Genomic DNA, 17,058 nt, shown 5'->3' with positions numbered 1-17,058 from the left:
CGGAGATGAGGGGACCAGAGGCCCCCCGCGGCGGGGGGGGGGGGCACGGGCATGGGGGCATCCACACGGGACCCAGAGCTAGAGCTCTACTTTGTAATCCAGAGATTCTGGAAGGTGCGAAGGGAAGGGATTTTTTGTGTATGTTGTCTAATGCGCCCTTTAGCATCAGATACCCAGGCCGCGTAGACCCAAAATGAGAATTAGGGAATGAATAAATGAACAGATTAGGGAAAGCATCTGAAGGCAGTTAAGAATATAAATGTGAGGAGTGTCATTAATTCTAGCATAGCTGATACTCCCTGTATTTAAACAAGGGGGAACACATTTTTGTTTTATTAAGCCACACAGTTGTTAGGGATTTGGTTTTCTTGATGAGAGGGCTCTCCTGTTTCACGAATGCTAATCCCCAGTATCCAAAATGCCGCTCTAAAGAAATGCTTAGCACCACAACAATAAGACAAAAGCCCAAGTAAAGTAAACATTCCAGAGGCCTTCGGAGGTTAAAGAGGAATCTGGAAATAATTATCCTATTGCTAAAAAATAAATAACATATGGAAAATATAAGCAGTGGGGGAGGACTTCCTCTTCTTAAGGATTTTATTCTTAAAAAAATTTTTTTTGACAAAATAATATTTGAATGATATAGTATAAAAAGTAAAACAATAATATGTTTGGTATTAATATTATTGTTTTCATGATCCACCTTTTACTGTTGAAAAGTATTCCCTGTATAACATATGATAGTACTTAATAATATTTTTTGTCCCACTTTTTACTACGGAAAATTGTTCACACCGTTAGATAAAATGATTTAATTTACAGAGGAAGAGAGATTCACAAATGGATAACCTACCACCCAGTCAAGGAAACAAAGAAACTGGATTTATTCTGTAGCCTCATTTTCTGCTTTCGCTCATTTTTATTATTTTCTGAGCTCCGTGAAGAAGGCGTCTAGACTATTACCACTTCCTCCCCTCGTCCTCCCCCCACAGCAGTCTGGTTTCTGTCCACACCACCCCACGAAACCGCGTTCACCCAGAAATTGTTCTGGTTGTTAAACCAGGGGGAAAATTCTTAGTTCCTAATCTGCTTGACCACTAGGAGCATTTAGCACCACTGACCGCTTCTGGAAACTCAACAACCTCGGTGCTCCCCACAACACTTTCTTTCCAAATTTCTCCCCAATCATTTGGCCCTCTTGTCCCTTTTTCTTTCTTTCCTCCTCCGTTATCTTTCCCGGTTGTCACCGTTGGGATGTTTTCATCCAGTCGCCCCGGGAAGGGCCCTGGGCATCACACTGGCCTGCTGACTCCCCTTCTGCCCTCATATTTAACTAATTCCAAATATATCTCCACTCTGTCCTCACATCCTCTCCCACTGCTGCTATCTTGGTCAACACTCTCATTATCTCTCAGCGAGTGATTGTAAGAATTTCCTAATTAGTCTCCCGCTTTCCAGCCAGACCCCCCACGCTCCAGCCTGCTTAACTGCCACCAGCACGATGCTGCCCTATGGCTCCCCATTAACGACCTTTCTATGTTTCCCATTAATTGCAGGACAGAGGCCCAGCTCCTGGGAACAGCTGACAGACCAGGTCACCCTTTCTCAAATCCTTCCCTCTCCCCCGTGAAAGGTCGTTGTTATCCAGGTGAATGGGTCCACCTGACTGTCCTCTGCGGAGACCGAAGCCCTCCCTGTGTCCTCCTCTTTCTGATTGTCTGCACCTCCGTTTCCCATTCAGTCCAGTTGATTCTACTCTCAAGTCTAAGTCGTGAAGGATCTGCTGACCCGTGTCTACACTGTGGGTGCCCTAAGTCAGAAAGGCACCGGCTCGACCAGTTCCATACTCTGTCCCCTGTGCCTGCATCATGCCATGTGACTTTCTCAATCTACTTACCCCTGATTTCCTGTATACGGGATTCGATTTCTAACCTCAAACCCTGACCACGTTACACCTCTGTTCGAAATCCTTCAACAGCTCCCCAGGGTCACCACATGGGACCGAAGCTCCTTCGCACGACCTTCCCAAGCACCCTCATGAGTTCCCTGCCTTCCTCGATGACTTCTGCCACCAAGACGGGAAGGCTGACACCTCTGCTCCTCTGCTTTGGGCTTTAGAAAGTTAATGGTTTCAAAATCGGCCTGTGACTATCATTTTTGCTTGTGTAAAATGAATGTGTAATAACATGACACTTAAAAAAAAAAAAAGAAAGAAAAGCGAGACCAGACAAGAAGAGGGCTTTATATTTTGACTTACATGAAGAAAAGCAAGCAAACGGCTCGCAGCCCTTTCTGCATAGCTACTCAACACAGGAAAAAATCAAACCATTAAGGCCTCGTAAAAGTAGCTTAATAATTTAAGAGCTATCGGTATATTACTTAAGAAAAAAAATCTACTTCTCCGCAACATGATTCAGGTTAAAGAGGACAATGGTCAGGGTTTTTCTTTTTTCTTTTTTTCCCTCAGTTAATTGTAAATTATTCCCCTAGAATGAAAAATCTAAATTTGTACATAGTTTTTTTGGGGTTTGGGGTGGGTTTTTTTTTTTTTTTTTGGTTTTGTTTTGTTTTTGCACTAAGAACCCTTGAATTTTAACAGTTAAATTCTTTCCTCTTTTGCATTACCCTGTCTTCACTAAACATCATTTGAAACAAATTGATATTTTTGAATCTTGGAAATACTCCAGGGACAACATTACCAGCAATGAAATTTCTTCCAAAAAATCCAGAGAATGCATGAGAGCCTAATCTGGGCTCGGTTAATTATATGTTTGAAAAACACTCTGCTGGGTGTTTTTTCCCTCATGTACTTATTTTTAACACAAACATATACACTCTGCTGACTGCAGTGCAACCATGGTCTTACCCTCCACACGTCATGAGAGTTTACCTCCTGCATTTATTCATTCGGTATCGAACACGTGTTTCCTGAACACCTGCAGGAGACGGGCCGGATTCCTACCTTCATGGAGCTTACATTCTAATACACGGCATTTATTCTCCTATGTTCTGGGCATTCATTGTGTTAAATGTTCTACTTACATCACCTCCTTTAAACCTCCAAGCTCACCATAAGGAAGTGACTATTTATCATGATTGCCTTTATCGTTGTTATTATTATTGTTCAGGCGAGAAGGGATGAGCCACTGACTGGAGTCTCCAGGGAGGCACTGGTGTGTCTGGGTCAAAACTCAGAAATAGTCTTCCCTGCAAGTTCGTGTTGGCCACATACACCGCATTGGCCAATGAACTGCAAGAAGTCTTCAGGTGATGTTTCTGAAAAAAAAAAAAAAAAAAAAAGGCTGCTTAAGTTGTGCATGCCTCAGTTGGCAGATGTCCTCCAGTCCTCTGGGCTTCGTGTTCCTTCTGCTGAGACTAGACAAAGGCCTGATGTCTGGGGCTCTCAGGGGCCATGAAGAAAGACTAAAGGAACGGTAGCGGGGTGACAACGTCAGAGTGCCCACCTCTTTTCAAGCGCATACCAGGTCATGTCTCCCCCTGCTGCAGTCACAGGGCCCTGGGAGAAGTCCGGTCTCGTAGCTTACAAAGCCCCACACAAATTGCCTGTGGCCTCCTGCCTGCCTCTGGGCTCATCTCAAGCTGAGCACACAGAACCTTCTTTCCTCTCCAGAATATGCCAGAAGAGCCCCAGAACATGGGCTCTCCAGGGCCTTCCCACCACCTGCTCCTCAGGACACTCCAGGTCTTCTGCTTCTCTGCCTGACTGACCCTTCTTGTCAGGCAGATCTTAGCTCCTTGTCACCACTTCAGACAGGTCCCCTAACCACCATCTCTCAAGCAGCTGCCAGTAATTCACTTTCACATCCTAGCTTAAGCTTTTGTGCAGGACTGATGACTATCCTATTTTTTTCTTGTTGATTTTTTCGCTGACATGTGTGTCGTCTGTAACGCCCACTCTCCCTCCACCAAAATATGAACTTTTGTTTCTACTAAACACCTCTGGCACCCAAATAGCGCCTGGCACACATAGTCAAACCCAACAAATAGTTGTCAGATGTATGAACACTATAACAAACTTCCTCCTAAGAGATATAAAACATTGCAATCTGAAACCTCTAAGTTTATCTCATGCAGGTTATATAAATCATACTATTAAAAATCAGTGTATTTCACTATATGAACTACTACACTATTATTCCGCATTTTCATTTCTTCAATTATCCTTCATTCTGATGACATCAATGTCAGAATAACAAAAAGAATTCAGAGCTAGACCAAGAGTAATAAGACGTCTCAAAATGACAAATGCATGTCAGACACATGGAATTATCCATTTTAACGGGTCTTTTACAGAACTTATTATGGGAGGAATCTCTATATTCTCATTTAATCTATATGTAGTTCCCAAATGATACTGTAACATTTGGGTAACTGGGGAAAATATAGGTTAAAACTTTTCTTCTAAACGTCTCCATTATGTTTGGGTTGAGTGGAGGATGTACAGGAAGTGTAAGTCTACTGGGAAGCTCTTGTAGACACAGGAGTCTGAATTGTCCACATTATTTTGTTTTTTTTTGTTTTTTTTTTTGTTTTTTTTTTGTTGTTGTTTTGAGAGAAGCAGAGAAAGAAGCAGAGAGAGAAGCAGGCTCCATGCAGGGAGCCTGATGCGGGACTCGATCCCGAGACCCCAGGATTACACTCTGGGCCGAAGGCAGACGCTCAACTGCTGAGCCCCCCAGGCGTCCCCTATTCTTTTCAATACAGCGAAGTGACATAGCAAAGTGGTTAGGAGCCTAGGTTATAGGTCCACACTGTCTGGATTTGAACTCAGGTCCTGCCACTTACTAGCTCTATGGCCCTAAATGTATTACATAACCTCCCTGTGCTAATTTCTCCATTTGTGAAATGGATCAAAATAATATTTATCTCAAAAACAATAATAAGGGACTCCTGGGTGACTCAGTGGTTGAGTGTCTGACTTCAGCTCAGGTCATGATCCCAGGGTTTCTTGATTGGAACAGGGAGCCTGCTTCTCCCTCTGCCTATGTCTCTGCCTCTCTCTGTGTTGCTCATAACTAAATAAAATCTTTAAAAAATAATAAAAATACCTATCCTAGGGTGTGGGATTAAAAGAAGTAATTCGGTAATTTGTGGACTGTTTGTAGGTCTCCCAAATGTGAATGAAGCCCTAGCCCTCAATATGACACTATTTGAAGATGGGCCTTTAGGAGGTAATCAGAGTTAGATTAGGTAATGAGGTAGGACCCTCATGATGGTATTAGTGGCTTATAAGAAGTGGAAGAGCTCTCTTTAAAGGAGTCATTTTAGAGACAAAGAATCAAACTAAATGGAGGCATATAGGTTGGGGATATAGTGGAGCTGGCGGTGCAGATTCACTAAAGAAAATGAAACTTAACCTTATCTAAAGTTAGTTGCAGGAACTGAGAGCTCTTCTCATAAGTCAGCAGAGAATGCCAGCCAATCCCCAAATGCCAAGTCTGCTCTCGCCATCTCTGAGCTTCCTCGTTCCCCACAAGGAAGAAGACCAGTAGGCAACCAGTAACCTCCATATTTACCCCATAAAAACTCTTTGGTCTGTGAGCAACTCAGAACTCTCTGCTCCTGTAGAACTGAGTTTCCCATCTTATGGATCAAAACATTTGCAATAAACTCATCTTTCTCCTTTTTTTCTTGGTGGATTGAATTTGGTTTTTGACAGAGAGAAGATGTTTTATCCAAAGTAATGACAGCATAATTTTATGTGAATCAGTGACTGGTATTTTATTATTTATTTCATGATTGTGTTTTTTTAAAAGGTTGAAATGTGTCAAAAGTGGGACAAATGAAAACCCTGACTCCCTCCATCACATCAATTGATTGTATACCTAAGCTATTTACTTTTTACTTTCCTTGATTTAGTTTTCATTTATCCTTACAAAAAGCTTACATTTTCTCCTGATCTAACAACAATAACAAAATGCCTTCACAATAGCTCAATACTTTGTTGGCCATATGGAATAAATCGATATTGTAGAATTTAGATCCTACTGGCATTCTTTCAATTATAGCTTACTTTTCTCATTAATTGTACTTACTAATGTCTTCCAAATCCTTAACCCTTAAAAACATAAAATCTGACCAACCAAAATTATTAGCGCTATTCTCTCATCTAACTTTTTTCTTATTATACCACAACCATCTGTCTATAGCATCTTTGTCTGATAGAAATATGTGAGCCACAAACATGAGCCACATATGCAATTTTAGATTTCCTAACAGTAAAAAAGAATAGATGAAGTTAATCTGAATAGTATATTTTATTTAACTCCGTATAATCAAAATATTATCATTTCCCTATATAACAAAATTACTAATTCTACATTCTTTGCTTCACACTAAATCTTTAAAATCTGGTACTTATTTCACACTTACATTGTAAGAGGCCTAAACACATTTCAAGTGCTCAGGAGCCACGTGTGGCCAGTGGCTGCTGTACTGGACAGCACAAGTCTGTCTTGCACTTTCAACTGTCACAGGAAAAAAGCACAAAAAGAAAATAGTACCACAGCACCCAGCATGGCTGTATTAGAAAGTGGCAAGGCCTCTAGCATGAACCATCCACACAGAGCCCCTGTGCTGCCAAACTATGAAGCACCAAGTAGTATTCCACGAATTCTAAAATAGGCTGTATTCTGTGGGTGGTGTCATCTGCAGCACAATTCCAGACAGGACTCCATGCACAGGCCCAACTTCTAGCCAATTTTTCTGAGCCAAAATTCAGAGTAGACAGAAGTATCTCTGGAAGTAGTAAAAGTTGTAAGACAGTTACATCCCTCCCAAATTTCTCACTTTTGTCTTTAGCATAGCCTAGTTCAAAGTTTGGGTCATTAGCAGGTTGTCTTCCACTCAAGAGCACCTCTGTAGGGATAGAACCTAATTATTTTATTATTATTAGTCTCTAACCATAGAAGATTCACGGTTTCTTGTTCATAATGTACCGCAGTAACTACTGCCTCACTTGGTCACCAACTACCATGTTCCACGGGGGCCCATGTAATCGGAGGCTCAGCTGTCGGCTATCAATGCACCTGTCATCTGATCCATCCATGTGTCAGTCATGAAGGCTCTATAACCAGTTCAAGTTGAGGTGAATTTGCAAATTATTATCCTTTTCAAAAAATACCAGACTTTGCTTCTTTGAGGTAAATACCTGACACTATCTGGTTCCATAGTTTTTTATTTGTTTGTTGTAAGATTTTATGTATTTATTTGACAGAGAGAGACAGTGAGAGAGAGCGCACATGCACAAGCTGGGGGAGGGGCAACGGGAAAGGGAGGAGCATGCTCCCCGCTGAGGGGGAAGCCCCTGATGCAGGACTTGATCCTAGGACACTGAGATCATGACCTGAGCCAAAGGCAGACGCTGAACTGACTGAGCCACCCAGGAGCCCCTGATTCAATAATTTTTACACATAAAATACTTCCTGAACCAAACTTCCTATTAAGAAAATGAAAAGCAACTAGAAATGCTTATACACAACAGTTTCTACAAACCACATTAGTTTCAAAGAAACTCTTATGATTCCCATTTTAAAGAATGTTTTTTCTCCTGTGCAGAGAAGAATGCCAAGTCCTTTGCAATGCCAAGTCCTCAGCCCCCACTGTGTGTCCTGAGGGAAGGAACACAAGGAAATGAATTTGCACTTTTAGTGTTCAGAATAATTCACATGAAAGTCTTATGTCTTTATGTTAAATTACACTTATCCAAACTCATAATGAGTCATCTGTATGGAACATAATTAAGGAGTGTCCCATATAATCCAACACAAATCAGTGCACGTGCATGAACTGAGCACCTCCATGTGAGAGGCAACATCAGGTCTTGAAGACTCACAGCAGTTGAGGATGGACATTGTTCAACGTCCCTGATGCCCTGAAGAACAGCCCTTTGTGTTCAGACACACTCTGCCTCTGCCCTTAGCAGGCTATGAACACACGTCTACTGAAATCATTCTTCAATTCACTCACACACAGTTTTGCTATTTTTGCTGCGTTCCTCTGCACAAGAAAATAAAAGAAGGCTATGTCGAAATATCCTGTACGATAGGTTAAGGTGTAAAAATGAGGAGAAAAGACTATAAAACCAGAGTTCAACTCTGTAAGGCAATACAACCAAAATAGTGCAAGATAAAATACCCCTAGGTTTGGAATAAATGCTAACTCTCTCTACATAATTATATTTTTTGCAAGTCTAGGCATGCATGTAGGTGTCTTGCAATTTAAAGTGATGATGTAAAATGTAGCAGAATCCGATATTTTTAAAAGAGAAAACTGGAAAGGTTATTACTTAGCTAGGCTAACTTATCTGAGCACTAGAATCTTTAAATTCTAATTGGTTGAACCCACCTAATGTGGTAGGTTCTTTAATTCAGATATTACCTGGACACTTAGGGATCTGTTGAGAAGAATAGAACCAGAATTCAGGAATGAGATAGCTATGGATGTTTGGCTGTGTCTTCCACCCCTGAATTCAAAGCCTTTCCCATACTTTCCCTAAATTCCTATGTTGGTCTCTAAAAAATCACAATTTTCCACTTCTGTTTCTGCATCTGCTGCCTCATTTCCACTGTTCTGATTTCCATAAAACACATCTGTTGAAGAGAAGGATCTTGTTAATTCACTCTACTGAAGATTCACTTGGTTCTCTTGAGAGGAGTCGCATCACATAAATCAAAGTATCTCCACCATTTTTGTGACTCCACTGTCATGCTCCAGTGCCTTACCAAAACCCTCCCAACATGTGACCCTGGGACCAAAGGAAAGTCGCCTGGGAAATGGTGTGTTTATCCCCCGAATTCTATTGAATACCATGAGTCAGTGTGAGTGTGTGCTGTTTACCCTGGGGCCTTAAGAGAGTTTTTCTTTTTTCCACACTAAAGAAATCATGAAAATTATGACAAAGAAAATGTAAGTGTAGCAAGAGCTGCATTTCTCCTCATTCAGCTTCCAATCTTCTATGACCCACACTGCTCTGTTCAAAGGAATCTGCGCTTAACTCACAGCAGCCTTGTAGCAGGGCCTCTTGACCATGTGAAAATTATCTGTCTCTCTGAATAAAATTTCTCAAAATTCACTTTCTGTTCCATATTAGTAAATGATTCTGTAAGGTTTTGCTTCTCTCTAGGATGTCGAACAAAATGCTGGCAGCTGTCGTACTTGTCACCAAAGGAAGAGTCTCTCTCTGCTTGCTCTGCCCTATGGCTCTCTGTCTACACCCCTGCTCTTTATATGACTGCAGTGTGTACCCTGAGGTGAGGTCCCCTCTATGCTGTAGCAAAGGGGAGCATTACATCTGTTCTCTTTTGTGCCTAAGAGTCAGAACCAGATTCTTCCCATCGCAGCACTAGTAGCTTTCTTCACAACACCATGAAGCATCTATACACAACAGATTTTCAGATATGTTATTATCCAATCATTTAAGGGCCCAGTCGTGTAGGTTCCCCTAATTTATAATAGTTGATGTGTTGAATCCCGGTACGACATAAGGTCCGAAACTCAGTATGGATAAAATACACATTCTTATTACAGGTGTCCTGTACCTTGCATCACAAATACCTTTACCCTCGATAGAGATACAATGCAGTTTTAAAGTGAAAAGGATTATCACTGTGTGGGAGTCTATGACTAAATTCGGAGACCTGAAATTGAGGATAAATGGTAATCCCAGCACGATGAGCCAAAGTTTAAATTCATTCCATAGCAACATAGTAAAAGACTAGGTCAAATGATCATCCTTAAAACTTAAGATGAAACACCTTATAAAGTCTCACTTGAGAAAATTTGAAGAATAAAGTCACCACTTAAATATTTGTATGCTTACACCTTTCTCTTTGACTTTATAGTAGAACCCTGTATCACAGACATTTTTCTCGTTTGAACCCCTACATGAGCATAATGCCTTACTGATACCAACTAACCAGAAATATGATACTGAATGAAAGAATGTGGCACATTATTTTTATCATGGACCTGGAAAAAAAAGGGAGAGATTCTTTTTCTTTGTTTATGGACCTGATATTGTGAAATGGACCAAAATTAAAAATCATACCATGGTAAGGCAAGAACAAGAACATCCTCCTATTGAACCTCGCCCTGGGCAAATACTGACCCCACTAGTGGGAATGAATGTCAGAGAGGTCACAACTTTATCTTTCAGTTCTAATTTTGTGGTTTTAGTGGTAAGAAAAAAAACCAGAAAATAATAGTCTGTCCACAGCAGAAGAGTACATGTTGGTAGAGAAGTAGTTAATGGTACTGTAATTAGTGAAAAGGAGCATGATAGCTCAGACAAATTGTCCTCGTAACTAACTCTTGAGGTTGCTTTTAACCTCAACCAGCGAGTCCTCAAGACCATAACTTCATACAAAATGAGGATGATAACAATACTAATAATACCTTTCTATATATTCAGAGACCCTTAATCTTAAAAGCTAATACTCTTTCCCCGTTCCTTTGTTCTTCCAGAATCATAATGTACCCTATTTTATAATCTTATGTTATTAAACAAAAGATTGCCAAACATTTAAAGTTTTATTTTGTTTGTTTCTTATTTTTGTGGAGAAAAGTTATTTTTTTTTCTCACCCATTGATTCCACAGCTCACTACAATTAGAATTACCATAATGGTAGGATGTGGTGGTAGAAATATATGACTTCATCCTTTATAATCACCAGCATGGCATTTCCCGGAACAACACTACAGGACATCAGTGAAGCTGAGTCCCTGTTTTCGGATATAATGTTTTGAGCATCCCAGCCTGAAAGTGCTGATGCATCAGAACCCTGGCTGCCCACATTAAGCTTGTAAAACAACAGAAGAGCAACAATAAAGCTGCTATTTGTGTTTTATGGAACTGTGTAAAACCAAGAAAATACCAGAGTATCCAAGGGCTGGGTTTTTAAATACTCACAGTGGTCCTAATCTTTGTCCCAACTTATTATGGCAACACCACCAAAGTTGTTTTCTTTCTTAAGCTGTGCTGCATTTTCAAAGAATACAATGAAATACTGATTGAAACCTGTATACGCACATCCAAAACTTCGATTACTTGTCTAAATGGATGGCATTCTTTTGACAAGTCCCATATTATACTATTACAATAGTTTATATTATATTGTGGGAAATAGTAATGTGAGATGTTTTAGAAATTAAGCAGATGGCTTAATCAAGTAAGCATTCTCAACTCTAGTAAAATTTTTAGCTGTAATGTTTTCCAGTACATAGGCTTAGCTTTATTTATACCCATCATCGGTGCACAATACTATAATGATACAGCTAAGCACGTGATTAACTTTTAAATATTTACTTGCTTGAGCATATGGTAAATAAAGTTAAAAATTTTATCAGCATATCCCAAAATATCTGCAGCACTTTTCCTGACAGTCATCCTAATATTAATTTCTGTCGTGGTAGATTAAAGACAGCTATGCAATCTTTACTCTTCCTCCCGCTGAGAAGTAGAGTCTGATTCTCTTCCTCTTGAATGAAGTGTGGCTTTAGTAACTTGCTTGATCAATAGAGAGCTACTTCCTGGGCCTCTGAGGCTGACAGCAGGAAAACTGCAACATGCTCAGGCTTCTTGAAACTCATTCTGGATCCCTGAGGTACTGTGTAAGAAATGTAGCTACACTGAGACCAAGTGCTGCTGAGACCACTGTATGTGTCACAGTTACAATTCAGCTGGTTCTAACCTTTCATCCATCCTCCTCAAGTGGCCAGGGTCTAGAGAGGCCAGACCAGTCTAAGTACCTACTGGATACACCCAGAAACCTTAGTTTTGATAACAAATAGAAGAATCACCCAACTAAGCCCTGTCCAATTCCTTGACCCACAATTGTGAGATAAAATAAAATAGTAGTTTTCTTTTTTTTAAAGATTTTTTTATTTATTGATCAGAGACAGAGAGAGAGAGAAGCAGAGACACAGGCAGAGGGAGAAGCAGGCTCCATGCAGGGAGCCCGATGTGGGACTCGACTCTGTGTCTCCAGGATCATGCCCTGGGCTGAAGGTGGCGCTAAACCGCTAAGCCACCGGGGCTGCCAAAAGAGTAGTTGTCTTAAGCTTCTAAAGGAAAACTGTTTCTCTACCCAACACTTCTGATGTTAAGCATGTGTTTTATTAATTTTTTTCACCACACCAACCAATTCTCCAACTCTCCAGACATCAAGTGGGTGTCCTATAATTCAATTAAGTTCTGACAGCCATCCAGAGTTAACATGGATCCCCCACAAGATTGCCTCTCACTTTAGATGCCAATCACAAGTCCTGGGCCTCCTGTGCTTCCAACTCGATGACTTTGAGTTGGGGCTTCCCACAGCTTCCTCTTCGGCTTCAATAATTTGCAGTTAATGTTTACAGAACTCAGGGAACTACTTATATTCACCAGTTTATGAAGGTTCATCAAGTAGGCATAATCCACAAGTAACTCAATCTCCAGCCCCTCTCCCCAACCTGGTGGAGGGGATGTGGAGCTGAAAGTGCCAGGTTTCTAATCATGGCTTTGGTCTTTCTAGTGACCAGTCCCCATCCAGGAGCCTGCCATGAGTGGTCTTGTTAGAACAAAAGATGCTCCTATAGCTAGGAAATTTCAAGGAAGTCAGAAGCTTGTATAAGACACTTCTATTCCTCCCATTACTCAGGATATTACAAGGGTTTAGGAGATCTGTGTCAGGAATCAAGGGCAGAGACCAAATATATATTTACTATGTCACAGCTGCTAAAGTGTGAGAATACTCTGTTAATACAAGTAAATAACACATATCTGGTTGTATGATCACTTACAGTCTTAGAAAGTTGATTGAATTTTATTGGAATTAGTTAGGATGAAACTCTATTTTAGTCCTTTTGTATTAAGAAACTTCATAATTTTTCCTTTTCTTTTGCATCCAGCCCCTCTTTCTAAATTCAGCCCACACTTTCTTTTGGGAAATCCACCATTAAAATGGTCAGGGGGAAAGGTAGTTCTAATCCCCGAATGGTTGGGTCCTTCTTCTATCTACCCTAAGTAGCCAGGAGAAAGCACTCAGACCTTCCAGCCTTTTAAATCAGATCAAGTTCAAACTCCTAACTAGGTAGAAAGGGCCCTTACAGACTGTCCTGGTTTCACTCTCCCACCTCATCTCCAGTAGTTTCACTCTCCCACCTCATCTCCAGAATCCTCATGTACTACTCATTCTGAACTACTTAATGGTTTGAACTGTGTCCCCCAAAAGGCTACATGAAGTCCTAAGGCCTAACACATCAGGATGTGACTTTATTTAGAAACTGGGTCTTTACAGAGGTAATCAAGTTGAAATGAGGTCATTAGGGCAGACCCTCATCCACCATGACTGGCCTCATTATGAAATGGGGAAACGTGGACAGGGGAGACATGTAAAGACTGTGATGACACTCAGGGAGAATGCCACGGGAAGAGAGACTATTGGAGAAGCCCCCATGTGTCAAGCAATGCCTGAGGCTACCAGAAGCTAGGAGAGAGGTGTGCAGCAGTTTCCTCCTCCCTACTGCCTTCAGAGACAGTGTGCCTCACTGACAACGGTAATCTCACACTTCCTGCCTCAAGACCCATGAGACAATGCACTTCTAGTGTCTTAATCCACTCAGTTTTTAGAAGTTTTCTATGGCTAGAGTTGCATGAGCTATATTAATACATGTTCTGTTTACACAGTAATTTTAGAAAAGTATAAAATAATATACTTAATAGGATTAGTTTGAATCAACCTACCTTTGTGTTACCCCTGCTTTCTCCCTCCCCATCAAAAAAAAAAAAAAAAAAAAAAAAAAAAACCCAGCCAGGAGGTTACGAGAAGGTGGTGGATGATATGCACTGATCCTTTGGCCACATTTGTTCCTGTCTTTTTGTGTTGGGTTATCACTGACCAACTGTTCTTTTGTCAGTTTTCTTCATTTATTGTATAAATTGTCAAATAGTCAATTTAAAAATTTCTGTAACGGTGGCTGTCTTTTAAATTATTGTTACCTAAAGTGAATCTAGATAATGTGGTTCTTACCCTTGTGCAACACAAAAGTGAATAAACGTTTTTGCCTTGAAAAAAAAAAAAAAAAAAGAAGTTTTCTATGGCCACCCTAGGAAAGCAATACAACTGCTTACTGCTTCCCAGAAGAATCATACTTGTCCTCAAAATAAATAAGTAAATATAAGGAAGGTTCATGTCAAACATCCCAAGATTTCAGAGGAAAGCAGTAGAAACAACCAGGGATTTTTCATGAGAAACAAGGCATTTGAGCTAAGCATTACAGTTCACACTGGTTTCCACAGGCACAGACAGGGGATGGCATTTCTAACTCAGTGAATACTTGAAGCAAAGGTGTGAAAGCAGGGAGGTTTAGATCATGTTTAAAAGAAAAAAAGAGATTATTTCTTTCCTTTATGTATTAGATGTGTACAGTGGACCCTAAGAATAGTACGGTCAATGGCTAAGTTTAATTAAACTACTTCTAGAAGCAAGCACACAGGAAAATAATTCTAGTAGTTCCTTTGTCATGCTTAATTAGTCTTAACTCCAAAAAAAAAAAAAAAAATCTCTTAACTTTTGGTTATACTCTAGATAAATTCTAAAAGTCACCCCAGTCTGGGAACTTCTAGAACTTACCAAGCAGTAAAAAATATAAAGGATGGAATACGTCATAAAGATGTCAGAATCTTATCTTGGGACATAAGAACACTTAACATTATCATCATCTTTTGGGCAGCCCAGGTGGCTCATCGGTTTAGCACTGCCTTCAGCCCAGGGCCTGATACTGGAGACCCCAGATTGAGTCCCGTGTCAGGCTCCCTGCATGGAGCCTGCTTCTCCCTCTGCCTGTGTCTCTGCGTCTCTCTCTCTCTCTCTCTCTCTCTCTGACTCTCATAAATAAATAAATAAAATCTTTAAAAAGAATTAAACATTTAAAAAACATTATCACCTTTTTGTTACCATAAGCTCATTAAAGGAATATTTTAACAAATATTTCTTATTAAATATTTAAATTTAACAATATTCAAAAAATTGAAAAGTATTTTTCACTTAATAAAAAAATGAAACATCATCATTTCAGAGTTAGTTATTATCCTTTAAACTAAGAAAAAAGACAGCTTTGTGAAAAATTTCCCACACTGTCCTCCTCCTTTCCCCAAACCAGAGAAAACAACATGCTGTCTGGAGGTAAGAAATCAGTGCTTTAAAATTAAACACGCAGGGGTTTCCATCTGGTGTTCACTACATGGGAGCCAAGGGTGCTGTTTTCCGTGTAGACCGGCCTTAGGAACACACAAGATTATGACAGTCCCAAAGAGGTTCCTGAGGTCCTACCAATGGGCTAGCTATTACGTTGAGAAGCAATGTTGGCTCACCTGTTTCTACACAGGGACTGTTGGTCTCTTTCAGAGACATGATTATTTTTTTTTTCCCAAAGGAACCACACAGGGCTGCAGGGTTAAAGGTGTCTGTGCTCCTGAGCTAACCAGGACAGAAGGATACACAGAGCCTCCCTGGGGTCAGAGGCCCCCTAATAACTCCTCCCCTTTACCCTTTGTACACTCCTCATATAAAAGACCACAAATGTGGTTTTAAAAGAAGTAAAAACAACTAGTGAAAGGACATAAAACTGGATAAAAACCCTAAGAGCTAGAAAAGATTAGTTTTTAAGCTGTGCTACAGTTTAAAATACAAAGGTTACCAAGCAAGTCAGAGTGTTTATGACCAGACAAGTCAGCGAATGCCGTCTGTGCAGTTACTTCATGGGCAGAATGTCATGGCCTTGGGCTCACAGCCTAGGGCTGCCTTCCTGCCACGGCCACAGCCTCACGCTGGAGACCTGGACCATGTGCTCCAGGCCCTGTGAATTCTCCAGCTCCTCAAACATCCCGTGATTTAAATTTCTGAGCCCTGTAAATGCTATGCCTCTTGGTTTGCCCTTTCCCTTCCTTCGCAGCAGGCAAACATCTATTTACTCTGCTCAGAAAGCATCACCAGTCTTGCTCGCCATCCTCTAGACATCACCTTAAGCACTCCACGTACATCCATTCCCTGAAGTCTCCCTCCAGTCCCCTGATGCAAGCTGTCTGGTCATTGAGCCCCCATGTTACAGATGAGGAAACCTAGGAATAGTGAGATTCAGCACTCTCCCAAGGACACTAGGCCAGGAAGCGCACAGCTAGCAGTAAACCTGCCTACAGAGCCCAAGCTCCTAGGGGACACAGTGCACTCTAGAGCCCCCTGGGGTGACTTTATGATTCTCTCAGAAATCATCAGTCTCACAACACTTACCAAAGCATTTCTACAGGGTATATTTATATAGTCCTCACATACCTTAAATATTAAGTTTCTTGAAACATGGAGCAGTAGGTGTGCCTGGGTGACCCAGGCTGTTATGCATCTGACTCTTGGTTTCGGCTCAAGTCATGATCTCCTGGTTGTGGGATCGAGCCCCAAGTCAGGCTCTGTGCTCAGTGCGGAGTCGCTTCAGATTCTCTCTGCCTCTCACCCCCCACCTCTCTCAAATAAATAAGTAAAAAAAAAATTTTAAAGAGCTGCAACTTACTGCATATTTCTTTCCATACCCAACTCTACTACCAATAATTTACAAAAATCAATTAGAAAATATATACAGGGGTGCCCGAGTGGCTCAGTTGGTTAAGTGCCTTCAGCTCAGGTCATGATCCCAAGGTCCTAGGATGGAGTCAGGCATCTAGCTCCCTGCTCAGCGGGGAGTCTGCTTCTCCCTCCCCCTTTGCTCCTGCCCCTTGCTCATGTTCTCTCTCCCTCAAATAAATAAAATCTCAAAAAAATTAAAATATATACAAAGTGAATTAAATGAAAATAATTTTGCAAAACTCATGATATATCAATCTCCCTTTTTCTTGACTAAGACATTTCTCTGTTTCCTTTTTAAAAATTTGGCAAGGATCTATTCTTTTTATCTCAACTTGGGTACTTCTACTTCTTAACGAATTGTGCTCTATTTTTTTTAATGATTTTTAGTGCCTATCTCTGCAAGCAAGTGGTATATTGAAAGAGTAAATGAAGTACTGTTTCT

General features: G+C 40.7%; 1 long non-coding RNA gene across 1 annotated transcript in view; it reads right to left on the bottom strand.

Moving 5' to 3' along the window:
• Window positions 1–678: 678 nt before the first annotated feature.
• The window catches only part of LOC129507495 (uncharacterized), a 47,548-nt gene continuing 31,168 nt past the window's right edge, over window positions 679–17,058 (bottom strand). The window contains exon 3 of the long non-coding RNA XR_008664017.1: window positions 679–3,276. This is a non-coding gene — a long non-coding RNA (uncharacterized LOC129507495). The remainder of the gene's footprint in view (window positions 3,277–17,058) is intronic.

The sequence above is a fragment of the Nyctereutes procyonoides genome, unplaced genomic scaffold (genome assembly GCF_905146905.1).
Source record: "Nyctereutes procyonoides isolate TBG_1078 unplaced genomic scaffold, NYPRO_anot_genome, whole genome shotgun sequence".
Lineage (NCBI taxonomy): Eukaryota > Metazoa > Chordata > Mammalia > Carnivora > Canidae > Nyctereutes > Nyctereutes procyonoides.
This window is presented reverse-complemented; position numbering and strand designations above follow the sequence as displayed.